Source organism: Ovis canadensis, chromosome 20, assembly GCF_042477335.2.
Source record: "Ovis canadensis isolate MfBH-ARS-UI-01 breed Bighorn chromosome 20, ARS-UI_OviCan_v2, whole genome shotgun sequence".
NCBI classification, from domain to species: domain Eukaryota; kingdom Metazoa; phylum Chordata; class Mammalia; order Artiodactyla; family Bovidae; genus Ovis; species Ovis canadensis.
The window spans coordinates 6,758,301-6,776,461 of NC_091264.1; positions in this window are offsets into that span (position 1 = coordinate 6,758,301).

Here is an 18,161-nt window from a genome sequence, read left to right on the forward strand (position 1 = left end):
CTCGTCTCGAATGCGGGCATGCACTTGCGCTTTCCTCCATAGCGGTAGCAGCAGTGTCACGCAGTCCGCCGCGTGGATCAAAGCATCTATGGTTTTCCCTCGAGTCTTTCCCACGAGGCTTTCCCACGAGGCTTTTCCACAGGGCTGTCCCACGTGCACACGTGGTGGGAGTCGATCCTCGGCTTGAACGTCAAGGCAGTGCAGGGAAAACAGGTTCCTCTGGAATGGACTGACACATCTGGGGAACTCTTGGAATGGTGTCACGACCCTGGAATTCCTCTCGCCTTTCCTGTGGAAAGCGCCTCCTCTTGAGATGCGACGGGAACGCCGGGAATTCTTTCCCTACGAAACAGGGAAAGGATCCCTCATCTGGAGCTAGGAGGCGGAAACGGGGCTCCCCTGGGTGTGTGCGGGACCCCACGTGCTTCCTCTCGAGTGGAGACGGGTATGTTGGGGAACTTCTTGAGTTGCAGCAACGGTGTGAAGGACCCTTTGGAAGTTCCAGTGGTTAGATGTGATTGGCCTCGAGAAGCCTCAGCGGAAATGGGCCTCATCTCGCCTGGAGGGCAAAACCTCCTGGATTTTCTCGAGTTGCGGAAGGTGCTCTCGACTTACGACGGGGACCTCAGGGACCCGCTCTGGTGTCCTCAGGAAAGGCCAGTCCCCATGCGAGTTCCTCGGGGGCCTCTAGGGATTCCTCTCCCGTCGATGCCGGGGCCTAAGACCTTGTGTGGAGTCGGGGCCGGAACCTGAGGATTCCTCTCCAGTGCTGACATGGATCTTGGGGTACTTCTGGAGTCTCCCCAGGGGAGTCAGTCCTCGTCTCGAATGCGGGCATGCACTTGCGCTTCCTCCAGAGCGGTAGCAGCAGTGTCACGCAGTCCGCCGCGTGGATCAAAGGATCTATGGTTTTCCCTCGAGTCTTTCCCACGAGGCTTTCCCACGACGCTTTCCCACAGGGCTGTCCCACGTGCACACGTGGTGGGAGTCGATCCTCGGCTTGAACGTCAAGGCAGTTCAGGGAAAACAGGTTCCTCTGGAATGGACTGACATATCTGGGGGACTCTTGGAATGGTGGCATGACCCTGGAGTTCCTCTCGCCTTTCCTGTGGAGAGCGCCTCCTCTTGAGATGCGACGGGAACGCCGGGAATTCTTTCCCTACGAAACAGGGAAAGGATCCCTCATCTCGAGCTAGGAGGCGGAAACGGGGCTCCCCTGGATGTGTGCGGGACCCCACGTGCTTCCTCTCGAGTGGAGACGGGTATGTTGGGGAACTTCTTGAGTTGCAGCAACGGTGTGAAGGACCCTTTGGAAGTTCCAGTGGTTAGATGTGATTGGCCTCGAGAAGCCTCAGCGGAAATGGGCCTCTTCTCGCCTGGAGGGCAAAACCTCCTGGATTTTCTCGAGTTGCGGCAGGTGCTCTCGACTTACGACGGGGACCTCAGGGACCCGCTCTGGTGGCCTCAGGAAAGGCCAGTCCCCATGCGACTTCCTCGGGGGCCTCTCGGGATTCCTCTCCCGTCGATTCCGGGGCCTAAGACCTTGTGTGGAGTCGGGGCCGGAACCTGAGGATTCCTCTCCAGTGCTGACATGGATCTTGGGGTACTTCTGGAGTCTCCCCAGGGGAGTCAGTCCTCGTCTCGAATGCGGGCATGCACTTGCGCTTCCTCCAGAGCGGTAGCAGCAGTGTCACGCAGTCCGCCGCGTGGATCAAAGGATCTATGGTTTTCCCTCGAGTCTTTCCCACGAGGCTTTCCCACGAGGCTTTCCCACAGGGCTGTCCCACGTGCACACGTGGTGGGAGTCGATCCTCGGCTTGAACGTCAAGGCAGTGCAGGGAAAACAGGTTCCTCTGGAATGGACTGACACATCTGGGGGACTCTTGGAATGGTGGCATGACCCTGGAGTTCCTCTCGCCTTTCCTGTGGAGAGCGCCTCCTCTTGAGATGCGACGGGAACGCCGGGAATTCTTTCCCTACGAAACAGGGAAAGGATCCCTCATGTCGAGCTAGGAGGCGGAAACGGGGCTCCCCTGGATGTGTGCGGGACACCACGTGCTTCCTCTCGAGTGCAGACGGGTATGTCGGGGAACTTCTTGAGTTGCAGCAAGGGTGTGAAGGACCCTTTGGAAGTTCCAGTGGTTAGATGTGATTGGCCTCGAGAAGCCTCAACGGAAATGGGCCTCATCTCGCCTGGAGGGCAAAACCTCCTGGATTTTCTCGAGTTGCGGCAGGTGCTCTCGACTTACGACGGGGACCTCAGGGACCCGCTCTGGTGGCCTCAGGAAAGGCCAGTCCCCATGCGAGTTCCTCGGGGGCCTCTCGGGATTCCTCTCCCGTCGTTGCTGGGGCCTAAGACCCTTTGTGGAGTCGGGGCTGGAACCTGAGGATTCCTCTCCAGTGCTGACATGGATCTTGGGGTACTTCTGGAGTCTCCCCAGGGGAGTCAGTCCTCGTCTCGAATGCGGGCATGCACTTGCGCTTCCTCCAGAGCGGTAGCAGCAGTGTCACGCAGTCCGCCGCGTGGATCAAAGGATCTATGGTTTTCCCTCGAGTCTTTCCCACGAGGCTTTCCCACGAGGCTTTCCCACAGGGCTGTCCCACGTGCACACGTGGTGGGAGTCGATCCTCGGCTTGAACGTCAAGGCAGTGCAGGGAAAACAGGTTCCTCCGGAATGGACTGACACATCTGGGGGACTCTTGGAATGGTGGCATGACCCTGGAGTTCCTCTCGCCTTTCCTGTGGAGAGCGCCTCCTCTTGAGATGCGACGGGAACGCCGGGAATTCTTTCCCTACGAAACAGGGAAAGGATCCCTCATCTCGAGCTAGGAGGCGGAAACGGGGCTCCCCTGGATGTGTGCGGGACCCCACGTGCTTCCTCTCGAGTGGAGACGGGTATGTCGGGGAACTTCTTGAGTTGCAGCAACGGTGTGAAGGACCCTTTGGAAGTTCCAGTGGTTAGATGTGATTGGCCTCGAGAAGCCTCAGCGGAAATGGGCCTCATCTCGCCTGGTGGGCAAAACCTCCTGGATTTTCTCGAGTTGCGGCAGGTGCTCTCGACTTACGACGGGGACCTCAGGGACCCGCTCTGGTGGCCTCAGGAAAGGTCAGTCCCCATGCGAGTTCCTCGGGGGCCTCTCGGGATTCCTCTCCCGTCGATGCCGGGGCCTAAGACCTTGTGTGGAGTCGGGGCCGGAACCTGAGGATTACTCTCCAGTGCTGACAAGGATCGTGGGGTACTTCTGGAGTCTCCCCAGGGGAGTCAGTCCTCGTCTCGAATGCGGGCATGCACTTGCGCTTTCCTCCAGAGCGGTAGCAGCAGTGTCACGCAGTCCGCCGCGTGGATCAAAGGATCTATGGTTTTCCCTCGAGTCTTTCCCACGAGGCTTTCCCACGAGGCTTTCCCACAGGGCTGTCCCACGTGCACACGTGGTGGGAGTCGATCCTCGGCTTGAACGTCAAGGCAGTGCAGGGAAAACAGGTTCCTCTGGAATGGACTGACACATCTGGGGGACTCTTGGAATGGTGGCATGACCCTGGAGTTCCTCTCGCCTTTCCTGTGGAGAGCGCCTCCTCTTGAGATGCGACGGGAACGCCGGGAATTCTTTCCCTAAGAAACAGGGAAAGGATCCCTCATCTCGAGCTAGGAGGCGGAAACCGGGCTCCCCTGGATGTGTGCGGGACCCCACGTGCTTCCTCTCGAGTGCAGACGGGTATGTCGGGGAACTTCTTGAGTTGCAGCAAGGGTGTGAAGGACCCTTTGGAAGTTCCAGTGGTTAAATGTGATTGGCCTCGAGAAGCCTCAGCGGAAATGGGCCTCATCTCGCCTGGAGGGCAAAACCTCCTGGATTTTCTCGAGTTGCGGCAGGTGCTCTCGACTTACGACGGGGACCTCAGGGACCCGCTCTGGTGGCCTCAGGAAAGGCCAGTCCCCATGCGAGTTCCTCGGGGGCCTCTCGGGATACCTCTCCCGTCGATGCCGGGGCCTAAGACCCTGTGTGGAGTCGGGGCCGGAACCTGAGGATTCCTCTCCAGTGCTGACATGGATCTTGGGGTACTTCTGGAGTCTCCCCAGGGGAGTCAGTCGTCGTCTCGAATGCGGGCATGCACTTGCGCTTCCTCCAGAGCGGTAGCAGCAGTGTCACGCAGTCCGCCGCGTGGATCAAAGGATCTATGGTTTTCCCTCGAGTCTTTCCCACGAGGCTTTCCCACGAGGCTTTCCCACAGGGCTGTCCCACGTGCACACGTGGTGGGAGTCGATCCTCGGCTTGAACGTCAAGGCAGTGCAGGGAAAACAGGTTCCTCTGGAATGGACTGACACATCTGGGGGACTCTTGGAATGGTGGCAGGACCCTGGAGTTCCTCTCGCCTTTCCTGTGGAGAGCGCCTCCTCTTGAGATGCGACGGGAACGCCGGGAATTCTTTCCCTAAGAAACAGGGAAAGGATCCCTCATCTCGAGCTAGGAGGCGGAAACCGGGCTCCCCTGGATGTGTGCGGGACCCCACGTGCTTCCTCTCGAGTGCAGACGGGTATGTCGGGGAACTTCTTGAGTTGCAGCAAGGGTGTGAAGGACCCTTTGGAAGTTCCAGTGGTTAGATGTGATTGGCCTCGAGAAGCCTCAGCGGAAATGGGCCTCATCTCGCCTGGAGGGCAAAACCTCCTGGATTTTCTCGAGTTGCGGCAGGTGCTCTCGACTTACGACGGGGACCTCAGGGACCCGCTCTGGTGGCCTCAGGAAAGGCCAGTCCCCATGCGAGTTCCTCGGGGGCCTCTCGGGATACCTCTCCCGTCGATGCCGGGGCCTAAGACCCTGTGTGGAGTCGGGGCCGGAACCTGAGGATTCCTCTCCAGTGCTGACATGGATCTTGGGGTACTTCTGGAGTCTCCCCAGGGGAGTCAGTCCTCGTCTCGAATGCGGGCATGCACTTGCGCTTCCTCCAGAGCGGTAGCAGCAGTGTCACGCAGTCCGCCGCGTGGATCAAAGGATCTATGGTTTTCCCTCGAGTCTTTCCCACGAGGCTTTCCCACGAGGCTTTCCCACAGGGCTGTCCCACGTGCACACGTGGTGGGAGTCGATCCTCGGCTTGAACGTCAAGGCAGTGCAGGGAAAACAGGTTGTTCTGGAATGGACTGACACATCTGGGGGACTCTTGGAATGGTGTCACGACCCTGGAGTTCCTCTCGCCTTTCCTGTGGAGAGCGCCTCCTCTTGAGATGCGACGGGAACGCCGGGAATTCTTTCCCTACGAAACAGGGAAAGGATCCCTCATCTCGAGCTAGGAGGCGGAAACGGGGCTCCCCTGGATGTGTGCGGGACCCCACGTGCTTCCTCTCGAGTGGAGACGGGTATGTCGGGGAACTTCTTGAGTTGCAGCACGGGTGTGAAGGACCCTTTGGAAGTTCCAGTGGTTAGATGTGATTGGCCTCGAGAAGCCTCAGCGGAAATGGGCCTCATCTCGCCTGGAGGGCAAAACCTCCTGGATTTTCTCGAGTTGCGGCAGGTGCTCTCGACTTACGACGGGGACCTCAGGGACCCGCTCTGGTGGCCTCAGGAAAGGCCAGTCCCCATGCGAGTTCCTCGGGGGTGTCTCGGGATTCCTCTCCCGTCGATGCCGGGGCCTAAGACCTTGTGTGGAGTCGGGGCCGGAACCTGAGGATTCCTCTCCAGTGCTGACATGGATCTTGGGGTACTTCTGGAGTCTCCCCAGGGGAGTCAGTCCTCGTCTCGAATGCGGGCATGCACTTGCGCTTTCCTCCAGAGCGGTAGCAGCAGTGTCACGCAGTCCGCCGCGTGGATCAAAGGATCTATGGTTTTCCCTCGAGTCTTTCCCACGAGGCTTTCCCACAGGGCTGTCCCACGTGCACACGTGGTGGGAGTCGATCCTCGGCTTGAACGTCAAGGCAGTGCAGGGAAAACAGGTTGTTCTGGAATGATCTGACACATCTGGGGGACTCTTGGAATGGTGGCATGACCCTGGAGTTCCTCTCGCCTTTCCTGTGGAGAGCGCCTCCTCTTGAGATGCGACGGGAACGCCGGGAATTCTTTCCCTACGAAACAGGGAAAGGATCCATCATCTCGAGCTAGGAGGCGGAAACGGGGCTCCCCTGGATGTGTGCGGGACACCACGTGCTTCCTCTCGAGTGCAGACGGGTATGTCGGGGAACTTCTTGAGTTGCAGCAAGGGTGTGAAGGACCCTTTGGAAGTTCCAGTGGATAGATGTGATTGGCCTCGAGAAGCCTCAGCGGAAATGGGCCTCATCTCGCCTGGAGGGCAAAACCTCCTGGATTTTCTCGAGTTGCGGCAGGTGCTCTCGACTTACGACGGGGACCTCAGGGACCCGCTCTGGTGGCATCAGGAAAGGCCAGTCCCCATGCGAGTTCCTCGGGGGCATATCGGGATTCCTCTCCCGTCGATGCCGGGGCCTAAGACCTTGTGTGGAGTCGGGGCCGGAACCTGAGGATTCCTCTCCAGTGCTGACATGGATCTTGGGGTACTTCTGGAGTCTCCCCAGGGGAGTCAGTCCTCGTCTCGAATGCGGGCATGCACTTGCGCTTTCCTCCAGAGCGGTAGCAGCAGTGTCACGCATTCCGCCGCGTGGATCAAAGGATCTATGGTTTTCCCTCGAGTCTTTCCCACGAGGCTTTCCCACGAGGCTTTCCCACAGGGCTGTCCCACGTGCACACGTGGTGGGAGTCGATCCTCGGCTTGAACGTCAAGGCAGTGCAGGGACAACAGGTACCTCTGGAATGGACTGACACATCTGGGGGACTCTTGGAATGGTGGCACGACCCTGGAGTTCCTCTCGCCTTTCCTGTGGAGAGCGCCTCCTCTTGAGATGCGACGGGAACGCCGGGAATTCTTTCCCTACGAAACAGGGAAAGGATCCCTCATCTCGAGCTAGGAGGCGGAAACGGAGCACCCCTGGATGTGTGCGGGACCCCACGTGCTTCCTCTCGAGTGGAGACGGGTATGTCGGGGAACTTCTTGAGTTGCAGCAAGGGTGTGAAGGACCCTTTGGAAGTTCCAGTGGTTAGATGTGATTGGCCTCGAGAAGCCTCAGCGGAAATGGGCCTCATCTCGCCTGGAGGGCAAAACCTCCTGGATTTTCTCGAGTTGCGGCAGGTGCTCTCGACTTACGACGGGGACCTCAGGGACCCGCTCTGGTGGCCTCAGGAAAGGCCAGTCCCCATGCGAGTTCCTCGGGGGCCTCTCGGGATTCTTCTCCCGTCGATGCCGGGGCCTAAGACCTTGTGTGGAGTCGGGGCCGGAACCTGAGGATTCCTCTCCAGTGCTGACATGGATCTTGGGGTACTTCTGGAGTCTCCCCAGGGGAGTCAGTCCTCGTCTCGAATGCGGGCATGCACTTGCGCTTCCTCCAGAGCGGTAGCAACAGTGTCACGCAGTCCGCCGCCTGGATCAAAGGATCTATGGTTTTCCCTCGAGTCTTTCCCACGAGGCTTTCCACGAGGCTTTCCCACAGGGCTGTCCCACGTGCACACGTGGTGGGAGTTGATCCTCGGCTTGAACGTCAAGGCAGTGCAGGGAAAACAGGTTCCTCTGGAATGGACTGACACATCTGGGGGACTCTTGGAATGGTGTCACGACCCTGGAGTTAGTCTCGCCTTTCCTGTGGAGAGCGCCTCCTCTTGAGATGCGACGGGAACGCCGGGAATTCTTTCCCTACGAAACAGGGAAAGGATCCCTCATCTCGAGCTAGGAGGCGGAAACGGGGCTCCCCTGGATGTGTGCGGGACCCCACGTGCTTCCTCTCGAGTGGAGACGGGTATGTCGGGGAACTTCTTGAGTTGCAGCAACGGTGTGAAGGACCCTGTGGAAGTTCCAGTGGTTAGATGTGATTGGCCTCGAGAAGCCTCAGCGGAAATGGGCCTCATCTCGCCTGGAGGGCAAAACCTCCTGGAATTTCTCGAGTTGCGGCAGGTGCTCTCGACTTACGACGGGGACCTCAGGGACCCGCTCTGGTGGCCTCAGGAAAGGCCAGTCCCCATGCGAGTTCCTCGGGGGTGTCTCGGGATTCCTCTCCCGTTGATGCCGGGGCCTAAGACCTTGTGTGGAGTCGGGGCCGGAACCTGAGGATTCCTCTCCAGTGCTGACATGGATCTTGGGGTACTTCTGGAGTCTCCCCAGGGGAGTCAGTCCTTGTCTTGAATGCGGGTATGCACTTGCGCTTTCCTCCAGAGCGGTAGCAGCAGTGTCACGCAGTCCGCCGCGTGGATCAAAGGATCTATGGTTTTCCCTCGAGTCTTTCCCACGAGGCTTTCCCACAAGGCTGTCCCACGTGCACACGTGGTGGGAGTCGATCCTCGGCTTGAACGTCAAGGCAGTGCAGGAAAAACAGGTTCCTCTGGAATGGACTGACACATCTCGGGGACTCTTGGAATGGTGGCACGACCCTGGAGTTCCTCTCGCCTTTCCTGTGGAGAGCGCCTCCTCTTGAGATGCGACGGGAACGCCGGGAATTCTTTCCCTACGAAACAGGGAAAGGATCCCTCATCTCGAGCTAGGAGGCGGAAACGGGGCTCCCCTGGATGTGTGCGGGACCCCACGTGCTTCCTCTCGAGTGCAGACGGGTATGTCGGGGAACTTCTTGAGTTGCAGCAAGGGTGTGAAGGACCCTTTGGAAGTTCCAGTGGTTAGATGTGATTGGCCTCGAGAAGCCTCAGCGGAAATGGGCCTCATCTCGCCTGGAGGGCAAAACCTCCTGGATTTTCTCGAGTTACGGCAGGTGCTCTCGACTTACGACGGGGACCTCAGGGACCCGCTCTGGTGGCCTCAGGAAAGGCCAGTCCCCATGCGAGTTCCTCGGGGGCCTCTCGGATTCCTCTCCCATCGATGCCGGGGCCTAAGACCTTGTGTGGAGTCGGGGCGGGAACCTGAGGTTTCCTCTCCAGTGCTGACATGGATCTTGGGGTACTTCTGGAGTCTCCCCAGGGGAGTCAGTCCTCGTCTCGAATGCGGGGATGCACTTGCGCTTCCTCCAGAGCGGTAGCAGCAGTGTCACGCAGTCCGCCGCGTGGATCAAAGCATCTATGGTTTTCCCTCGAGTCTTTCCCACGAGGCTTTCCCACGAGGCTTTCCCACAGGGCTGTCCCACGTGCACACGTGGTGGGAGTCGATCCTCGGCTTGAACGTCAAGGCAGTGCAGGGAAAACAGGTTCCTCTGGAATGGACTGACACATCTGGGGAACTCTTGGAATGGTGTCACGACCCTGGAATTCCTCTCGCCTTTCCTGTGGAAAGCGCCTCCTCTTGAGATGCGACGGGAACGCCGGGAATTCTTTCCCTACGAAACAGGGAAAGGATCCCTCATCTCGAGCTAGGAGGCGGAAACGGGGCTCCCCTGGGTGTGTGCGGGACCCCACGTGCTTCCTCTCGAGTGGAGACGGGTATGTTGGGGAACTTCTTGAGTTGCAGCAACGGTGTGAAGGACCCTTTGGAAGTTCCAGTGGTTAGATGTGATTGGCCTCGAGAAGCCTCAGCGGAAATGGGCCTCATCTCGCCTGGAGGGCAAAACCTCCTGGATTTTCTCGAGTTGCGGAAGGTGCTCTCGACTTACGACGGGGACCTCAGGGACCCGCTCTGGTGGCCTCAGGAAAGGCCAGTCCCCATGCGAGTTCCTCGGGGGCCTCTCGGGATTCCTCTCCCGTCGATGCCGGGGCCTAAGACCTTGTGTGGAGTCGGGGCCGGAACCTGAGGATTCCTCTCCAGTGCTGACATGGATCTTGGGGTACTTCTGGAGTCTCCCCAGGGGAGTCAGTCCTCGTCTCGAATGCGGGCATGCACTTGCGCTTCCTCCAGAGCGGTAGCAGCAGTGTCACGCAGTCCGCCGCGTGGATCAAAGGATCTATGGTTTTCCCTCGAGTCTTTCCCACGAGGCTTTCCCACGACGCTTTCCCACAGGGCTGTCCCACGTGCACACGTTGTGGGAGTCGATCCTCGGCTTGAACTTCAAGGCAGTGCAGGGAAAACAGGTTCCTCTGGAATGGACTGACATATCTGGGGGACTCTTGGAATGGTGGCATGACCCTGGAGTTCCTCTCGCCTTTCCTGTGGAGAGCGCCTCCTCTTGAGATGCGACGGGAACGCCGGGAATTCTTTCCCTACGAAACAGGGAAAGGATCCCTCATCTCGAGCTAGGAGGCGGAAACGGGGCTCCCCTGAGTGTGTGCGGGACCCCACGTGCTTCCTCTCGAGTGGAGACGGGTATGTTGGGGAACTTCTTGAGTTGCAGCAAGGGTGTGAAGGACCCTTTGGAAGTTCCAGTGGTTAGATGTGATTGGCCTCGAGAAGCCTCAGCGGAAATGGGCCTCTTCTCGCCTGGAGGGCAAAACCTCCTGGATTTTCTCGAGTTGCGGCAGGTGCTCTCGACTTACGACGGGGACCTCAGGGACCCGCTCTGGTGGCCTCAGGAAAGGCCAGTCCCCATGCGAGTTCCTCGGGGGCCTCTCGGGATTCCTCTCCCGTCGATTCCGGGGCCTAAGACCTTGTGTGGAGTCGGGGCCGGAACCTGAGGATTCCTCTCCAGTGCTGACATGGATCTTGGGGTACTTCTGGAGTCTCCCCAGGGGAGTCAGTCCTCGTCTCGAATGCGGGCATGCACTTGCGCTTCCTCCAGAGCGGTAGCAGCAGTGTCACGCAGTCCGCCGCGTGGATCAAAGGATCTATGGTTTTCCCTCGAGTCTTTCCCACGAGGCTTTCCCACGAGGCTTTCCCACAGGGCTGTCCCACGTGCACACGTGGTGGGAGTCGATCCTCGGCTTGAACGTCAAGGCAGTGCAGGGAAAACAGGTTGTTCTGGAATGGACTGACACATCTGGGGGACTCTTGGAATGGTGTCACGACCCTGGAGTTCCTCTCGCCTTTCCTGTGGAGAGCGCCTCCTCTTGAGATGCGACGGGAACGCCGGGAATTCTTTCCCTACGAAACAGGGAAAGGATCCCTCATCTCGAGCTAGGAGGCGGAAACGGGGCTCCCCTGGATGTGTGCGGGACCCCACGTGCTTCCTCTCGAGTGGAGACGGGTATGTCGGGGAACTTCTTGAGTTGCAGCACGGGTGTGAAGGACCCTTTGGAAGTTCCAGTGGTTAGATGTGATTGGCCTCGAGAAGCCTCAGCGGAAATGGGCCTCATCTCGCCTGGAGGGCAAAACCTCCTGGATTTTCTCGAGTTGCGGCAGGTGCTCTCGACTTACGACGGGGACCTCAGGGACCCGCTCTGGTGGCCTCAGGAAAGGCCAGTCCCCATGCGAGTTCCTCGGGGGTGTCTCGGGATTCCTCTCCCGTCGATGCCGGGGCCTAAGACCTTGTGTGGAGTCGGGGCCGGAACCTGAGGATTCCTCTCCAGTGCTGACATGGATCTTGGGGTACTTCTGGAGTCTCCCCAGGGGAGTCAGTCCTCGTCTCGAATGCGGGCATGCACTTGCGCTTTCCTCCAGAGCGGTAGCAGCAGTGTCACGCAGTCCGCCGCGTGGATCAAAGGATCTATGGTTTTCCCTCGAGTCTTTCCCACGAGGCTTTCCCACAGGGCTGTCCCACGTGCACACGTGGTGGGAGTCGATCCTCGGCTTGAACGTCAAGGCAGTGCAGGGAAAACAGGTTGTTCTGGAATGATCTGACACATCTGGGGGACTCTTGGAATGGTGGCATGACCCTGGAGTTCCTCTCGCCTTTCCTGTGGAGAGCGCCTCCTCTTGAGATGCGACGGGAACGCCGGGAATTCTTTCCCTACGAAACAGGGAAAGGATCCCTCATCTCGAGCTAGGAGGCGGAAACGGGGCTCCCCTGGATGTGTGCGGGACACCACGTGCTTCCTCTCGAGTGCAGACGGGTATGTCGGGGAACTTCTTGAGTTGCAGCAAGGGTGTGAAGGACCCTTTGGAAGTTCCAGTGGATAGATGTGATTGGCCTCGAGAAGCCTCAGCGGAAATGGGCCTCATCTCGCCTGGAGGGCAAAACCTCCTGGATTTTCTCGAGTTGCGGCAGGTGCTCTCGACTTACGAAGGGGACCTCAGGGACCCGCTCTGGTGGCATCAGGAAAGGCCAGTCCCCATGCGAGTTCCTCGGGGGCCTATCGGGATTCCTCTCCCGTCGATGCCGGGGCCTAAGACCTTGTGTGGAGTCGGGGCCGGAACCTGAGGATTCCTCTCCAGTGCTGACATGGATCTTGGGGTACTTCTGGAGTCTCCCCAGGGGAGTCAGTCCTCGTCTCGAATGCGGGCATGCACTTGCGCTTTCCTCCAGAGCGGTAGCAGAAGTGTCACGCAGTCCGCCGCGTGGATCAAAGGATCTATGGTTTTCCCTCGAGTCTTTCCCACGAGGCTTTCCCACGAGGCTTTCCCACAGGGCTGTCCCACGTGCACACGTGGTGGGAGTCGATCCTCGGCTTGAACGTCAAGGCAGTGCAGGGAAAACAGGTACCTCTGGAATGGACTGACACATCTGGGGGACTCTTGGAATGGTGGCACGACCCTGGAGTTCCTCTCGCCTTTCCTGTGGAGAGCGCCTCCTCTTGAGATGCGACGGGAACGCCGGGAATTCTTTCCCTACGAAACAGGGAAAGGATCCCTCATCTCGAGCTAGGAGGCGGAAACGGGGCTCCCCTGGGTGTGTGCGGGACCCCACGTGCTTCCTCTCGAGTGGAGACGGGTATGTTGGGGAACTTCTTGAGTTGCAGCAAGGGTGTGAAGGACCCTTTGGAAGTTCCAGTGGTTAGATGTGATTGGCCTCGAGAAGCCTCAGCGGAAATGGGCCTCATCTCGCCTGGAGGGCAAAACCTCCTGGATTTTCTCGAGTTGCGGAAGGTGCTCTCGACTTACGACGGGGACCTCAGGGACCCGCTCTGGTGGCCTCAGGAAAGGCCAGTCCCCATGCGAGTTCCTCGGGGGCCTCTCGGGATTCCTCTCCCGTCGATGCCGGGGCCTAAGACCTTGTGTGGAGTCGGGGCCGGAACCTGAGGATTCCTCTCCAGTGCTGACATGGATCTTGGGGTACTTCTGGAGTCTCCCCAGGGGAGTCAGTCCTCGTCTCGAATGCGGGCATGCACTTGCGCTTCCTCCAGAGCGGTAGCAGCAGTGTCACGCAGTCCGCCGCGTGGATCAAAGGATCTATGGTTTTCCCTCGAGTCTTTCCCACGAGGCTTTCCCACGACGCTTTCCCACAGGGCTGTCCCACGTGCACACGTTGTGGGAGTCGATCCTCGGCTTGAACGTCAAGGCAGTGCAGGGAAAACAGGTTCCTCTGGAATGGACTGACATATCTGGGGGACTCTTGGAATGGTGGCATGACCCTGGTGTTCCTCTCGCCTTTCCTGTGGAGAGCGCCTCCTCTTGAGATGCGACGGGAACGCCGGGAATTCTTTCCCTACGAAACAGGGAAAGGATCCCTCATCTCGAGCTAGGAGGCGGAAACGGGGCTCCCCTGAGTGTGTGCGGGACCCCACGTGCTTCCTCTCGAGTGGAGACGGGTATCTTGGGGAACTTCTTGAGTTGCAGCAACGGTGTGAAGGACCCTTTGGAAGTTCCAGTGGTTAGATGTGATTGGCCTCGAGAAGCCTCAGCGGAAATGGGCCTCTTCTCGCCTGGAGGGCAAAACCTCCTGGATTTTCTCGAGTTGCGGCAGGTGCTCTCGACTTACGACGGGGACCTCAGGGACCCGCTCTGGTGGCCTCAGGAAAGGCCAGTCCCCATGCGAGTTCCTCGGGGGCCTCTCGGGATTCCTCTCCCGTCGATTCCGGGGCCTAAGACCTTGTGTGGAGTCGGGGCCGGAACCTGAGGATTCCTCTCCAGTGCTGACATGGATCTTGGGGTACTTCTGGAGTCTCCCCAGGGGAGTCAGTCCTCGTCTCGAATGCGGGCATGCACTTGCGCTTCCTCCAGAGCGGTAGCAGCAGTGTCACGCAGTCCGCCGCGTGGATCAAAGGATCTATGGTTTTCCCTCGAGTCTTTCCCACGAGGCTTTCCCACGAGGCTTTCCCACAGGGCTGTCCCACGTGCACACGTTGTGGGAGTCGATCCTCGGCTTGAACGTCAAGGTAGTGCAGGGAAAACAGGTTCCTCTGGAATGGACTGACACATCTGGGGGACTCTTGGAATGGTGGCATGACCCTGGAGTTCCTCTCGCCTTTCCTGTGGAGAGCGCCTCCTCTTGAGATGCGACGGGAACGCCGGGAATTCTTTCCCTACGAAACAGGGAAAGGATCCCTCATGTCGAGCTAGGAGGCGGAAACGGGGCTCCCCTGGATGTCTGCGGGACACCACGTGCTTCCTCTCGAGTGCAGACGGGTATGTCGGGGAACTTCTTGAGTTGCAGCAAGGGTGTGAAGGACCCTTTGGAAGTTCCAGTGGATAGATGTGATTGGCCTCGAGAAGCCTCAGCGGAAATGGGCCTCATCTCGCCTGGAGGGCAAAACCTCCTGGATTTTCTCGAGTTGCGGCAGGTGCTCTCGACTTACGACGGGGACCTCAGGGACCCGCTCTGGTGGCCTCAGGAAAGGCCAGTCCCCATGCAAGTTCCTCGGGGGCCTCTCGGGATTCCTCTCCCGTCGATGCCGGGGCCTAAGACCTTGTGTGGAGTCGGGGCCGGAACCTGAGGATTCCTCTCCAGTGCTGACATGGATCTTGGGGTACTTCTGGAGTCTCCCCAGGGGAGTCAGTCCTCGTCTCGAATGCGGGCATGCACTTGCGCTTCCTCCAGAGCGGTAGCAGCAGTGTCACGCAGTCCGCCGCGTGGATCAAAGGATCTATGGTTTTCCCTCGAGTCTTTCCCACGAGGCTTTCCCACGACGCTTTCCCACAGGGCTGTCCCACGTGCACACGTGGGGGGAGTCGATCCTCGGCTTGAACGTCAAGGCAGTGCAGGGAAAACAGGTTCCTCTGGAATGGACTGACATATCTGGGGGACTCTTGGAATGGTGGCATGACCCTGGAGTTCCTCTCGCCTTTCCTGTGGAGAGCGCCTCCTCTTGAGATGCGACGGGAACGCCGGGAATTCTTTCCCTACGAAACAGGGAAAGGATCCCTCATGTCGAGCTAGGAGGCGGAAACGGGGCTCCCCTGGATGTGTGCGGGACACCACGTGATTCCTCTCGAGTGCAGACGGGTATGTCGGGGAACTTCTTGAGTTGCAGCAAGGGTGTGAAGGACCCTTTGGAAGTTCCAGTGGTTAGATGTGATTGGCCTCGAGAAGCCTCAGCGGAAATGGGCCTCATCTCGCTGGAGGGCAAAACCTCCTGGATTTTCTCGAGTTGCGGCAGGTGCTCTCGACTTACGACGGGGACCTCAGGGACCCGCTCTGGTGGCCTCAGGAAAGGCCAGTCCCCATGCGAGTTCCTCGGGGGCCTCTCGGGATTCCTCTCCCGTCGATGCTGGGGCCTAAGACCCTGTGTGGAGTCGGGGCTGGAACCTGAGGATTCCTCTCCAGTGCTGACATGGATCTTGGGGTACTTCTGGAGTCTCCCCAGGGGAGTCAGTCCTCGTCTCGAATGCGGGCATGCACTTGCGCTTCCTCCAGAGCGGTAGCAGCAGTGTCACGCTGTCCGCCGCGTGGATCAAAGGATCTATGGTTTTCCCTCGAGTCTTTCCCACGAGGCTTTCCCACGAGGCTTTCCCACAGGGCTGTCCCACGTGCACACGTGGTGGGAGTCGATCCTCGGCTTGAACGTCAAGGCAGTGCAGGGAAAACAGGTTCCTCTGGAATGGACTGACACATCTGGGGGACTCTTGGAATGGTGGCATGACCCTGGAGTTCCTCTCGCCTTTCCTGTGGAGAGCGCCTCCTCTTGAGATGCGACGGGAACGCCGGGAATTCTTTCCCTACGAAACAGGGAAAGGATCCCTCATCTCGAGCTAGGAGGCGGAAACGGGGCTCCCCTGGATGTGTGCGGGACCCCACGTGCTTCCTCTCGAGTGGAGACGGGTATGTCGGGGAACTTCTTGAGTTGCAGCAACGGTGTGAAGGACCCTTTGGAAGTTCCAGTGGTTAGATGTGATTGGCCTCGAGAAGCCTCAGCGGAAATGGGCCTCATCTCGCCTGGTGGGCAAAACCTCCTGGATTTTCTCGAGTTGCGGCAGGTGCTCTCGACTTACGACGGGGACCTCAGGGACCCGCTCTGGTGGCCTCAGGAAAGGTCAGTCCCCATGCGAGTTCCTCGGGGGCCTCTCGGGATTCCTCTCCCGTCGATGCCGGGGCCTAAGACCTTGTGTGGAGTCGGGGCCGGAACCTGAGGATTCCTCTCCAGTGCTGACATGGATCTTGGGGTACTTCTGGAGTCTCCCCAGGGGAGTCAGTCCTCGTCTCGAATGCGGGCATGCACTTGCGCTTCCTCCAGAGCGGTAACAGCAGTGTCACGCAGTCCGCCGCGTGGATCAAAGGATCTATGGTTTTCCCTCGAGTCTTTCCCACGAGGCTTTCCCACGAGGCTTTCCCACAGGGCTGTCCCACGTGCACACGTTGTGGGAGTCGATCCTCGGCTTGAACGTCAAGGCAGTGCAGGGAAAACAGGTTCCTCTGGAATGGACTGACACATCTGGGGGACTCTTGGAATGGTGGCATGACCCTGGAGTTCCTCTCGCCTTTCCTGTGGAGAGCGCCTCCTCTTGAGATGCGACGGGAACGCCGGGAATTCTTTCCCTACGAAACAGGGAAAGGATCCCTCATGTCGAGCTAGGAGGCGGAAACGGGGCTCCCCTGGATGTGTGCGGGACACCACGTGATTCCTCTCGAGTGCAGACGGGTATGTCGGGGAACTTCTTGAGTTGCAGCAAGGGTGTGAAGGACCCTTTGGACGTTCCAGTGGTTAGATGTGATTGGCCTCGAGAAGCCTCAGCGGAAATGGGCCTCATCTCGCCTGGAGGGCAAAACCTCCTGGATTTTCTCGAGTTGCGGCAGGTGCTCTCGACTTACGACGGGGACCTCAGGGACCCGCTCTGGTGGCCTCAGGAAAGGCCAGTCCCCATGCGAGTTCCTCGGGGGCCTCTCGGGATTCCTCTCCCATCGATGCTGGGGCCTAAGACCCTGTGTGGAGTCGGGGCTGGAACCTGAGGATTCCTCTCCAGTGCTGACATGGATCTTGGGGTACTTCTGGAGTCTCCCCAGGGGAGTCAGTCCTCGTCTCGAATGCGGGCATGCACTTGCGCTTCCTCCAGAGCGGTAGCAGCAGTGTCACGCAGTCCGCCGCGTGGATCAAAGGATCTATGGTTTTCCCTCGAGTCTTTCCCACGAGGCTTTCCCACGAGGCTTTCCCACAGGGCTGTCCCACGTGCACACGTGGTGGGAGTCGATCCTCGGCTTGAACGTCAAGGCAGTGCAGGGAAAACAGGTTCCTCTGGAATGGACTGACACATCTGGGGGACTCTTGGAATGGTGGCATGACCCTGGAGTTCCTCTCGCCTTTCCTGTGGAGAGCGCCTCCTCTTGAGATGCGACGGGAACGCCGGGAATTCTTTCCCTACGAAACAGGGAAAGGATCCCTCATCTCGAGCTAGGAGGCGGAAACGGGGCTCCCCTGGATGTGTGCGGGACCCCACGTGCTTCCTCTCGAGTGGAGACGGGTATGTCGGGGAACTTCTTGAGTTGCAGCAACGGTGTGAAGGACCCTTTGGAAGTTCCAGTGGTTAGATGTGATTGGCCTCGAGAAGCCTCAGCGGAAATGGGCCTCATCTCGCCTGGTGGGCAAAACCTCCTGGATTTTCTCGAGTTGCGGCAGGTGCTCTCGACTTACGACGGGGACCTCAGGGACCCGCTCTGGTGGCCTCAGGAAAGGTCAGTCCCCATGCGAGTTCCTCGGGGGCCTCTCGGGATTCCTCTCCCGTCGATGCCGGGGCCTAAGACCTTGTGTGGAGTCGGGGCCGGAACCTGAGGATTACTCTCCAGTGCTGACAAGGATCGTGGGGTACTTCTGGAGTCTCCCCAGGGGAGTCAGTCCTCGTCTCGAATGCGGGCATGCACTTGCGCTTTCCTCCAGAGCGGTAGCAGCAGTGTCACGCAGTCCGCCGCGTGGATCAAAGGATCTATGGTTTTCCCTCGAGTCTTTCCCACGAGGCTTTCCCACGAGGCTTTCCCACAGGGCTGTCCCACGTGCACACGTGGTGGGAGTCGATCCTCGGCTTGAACGTCAAGGCAGTGCAGGGAAAACAGGTTCCTCTG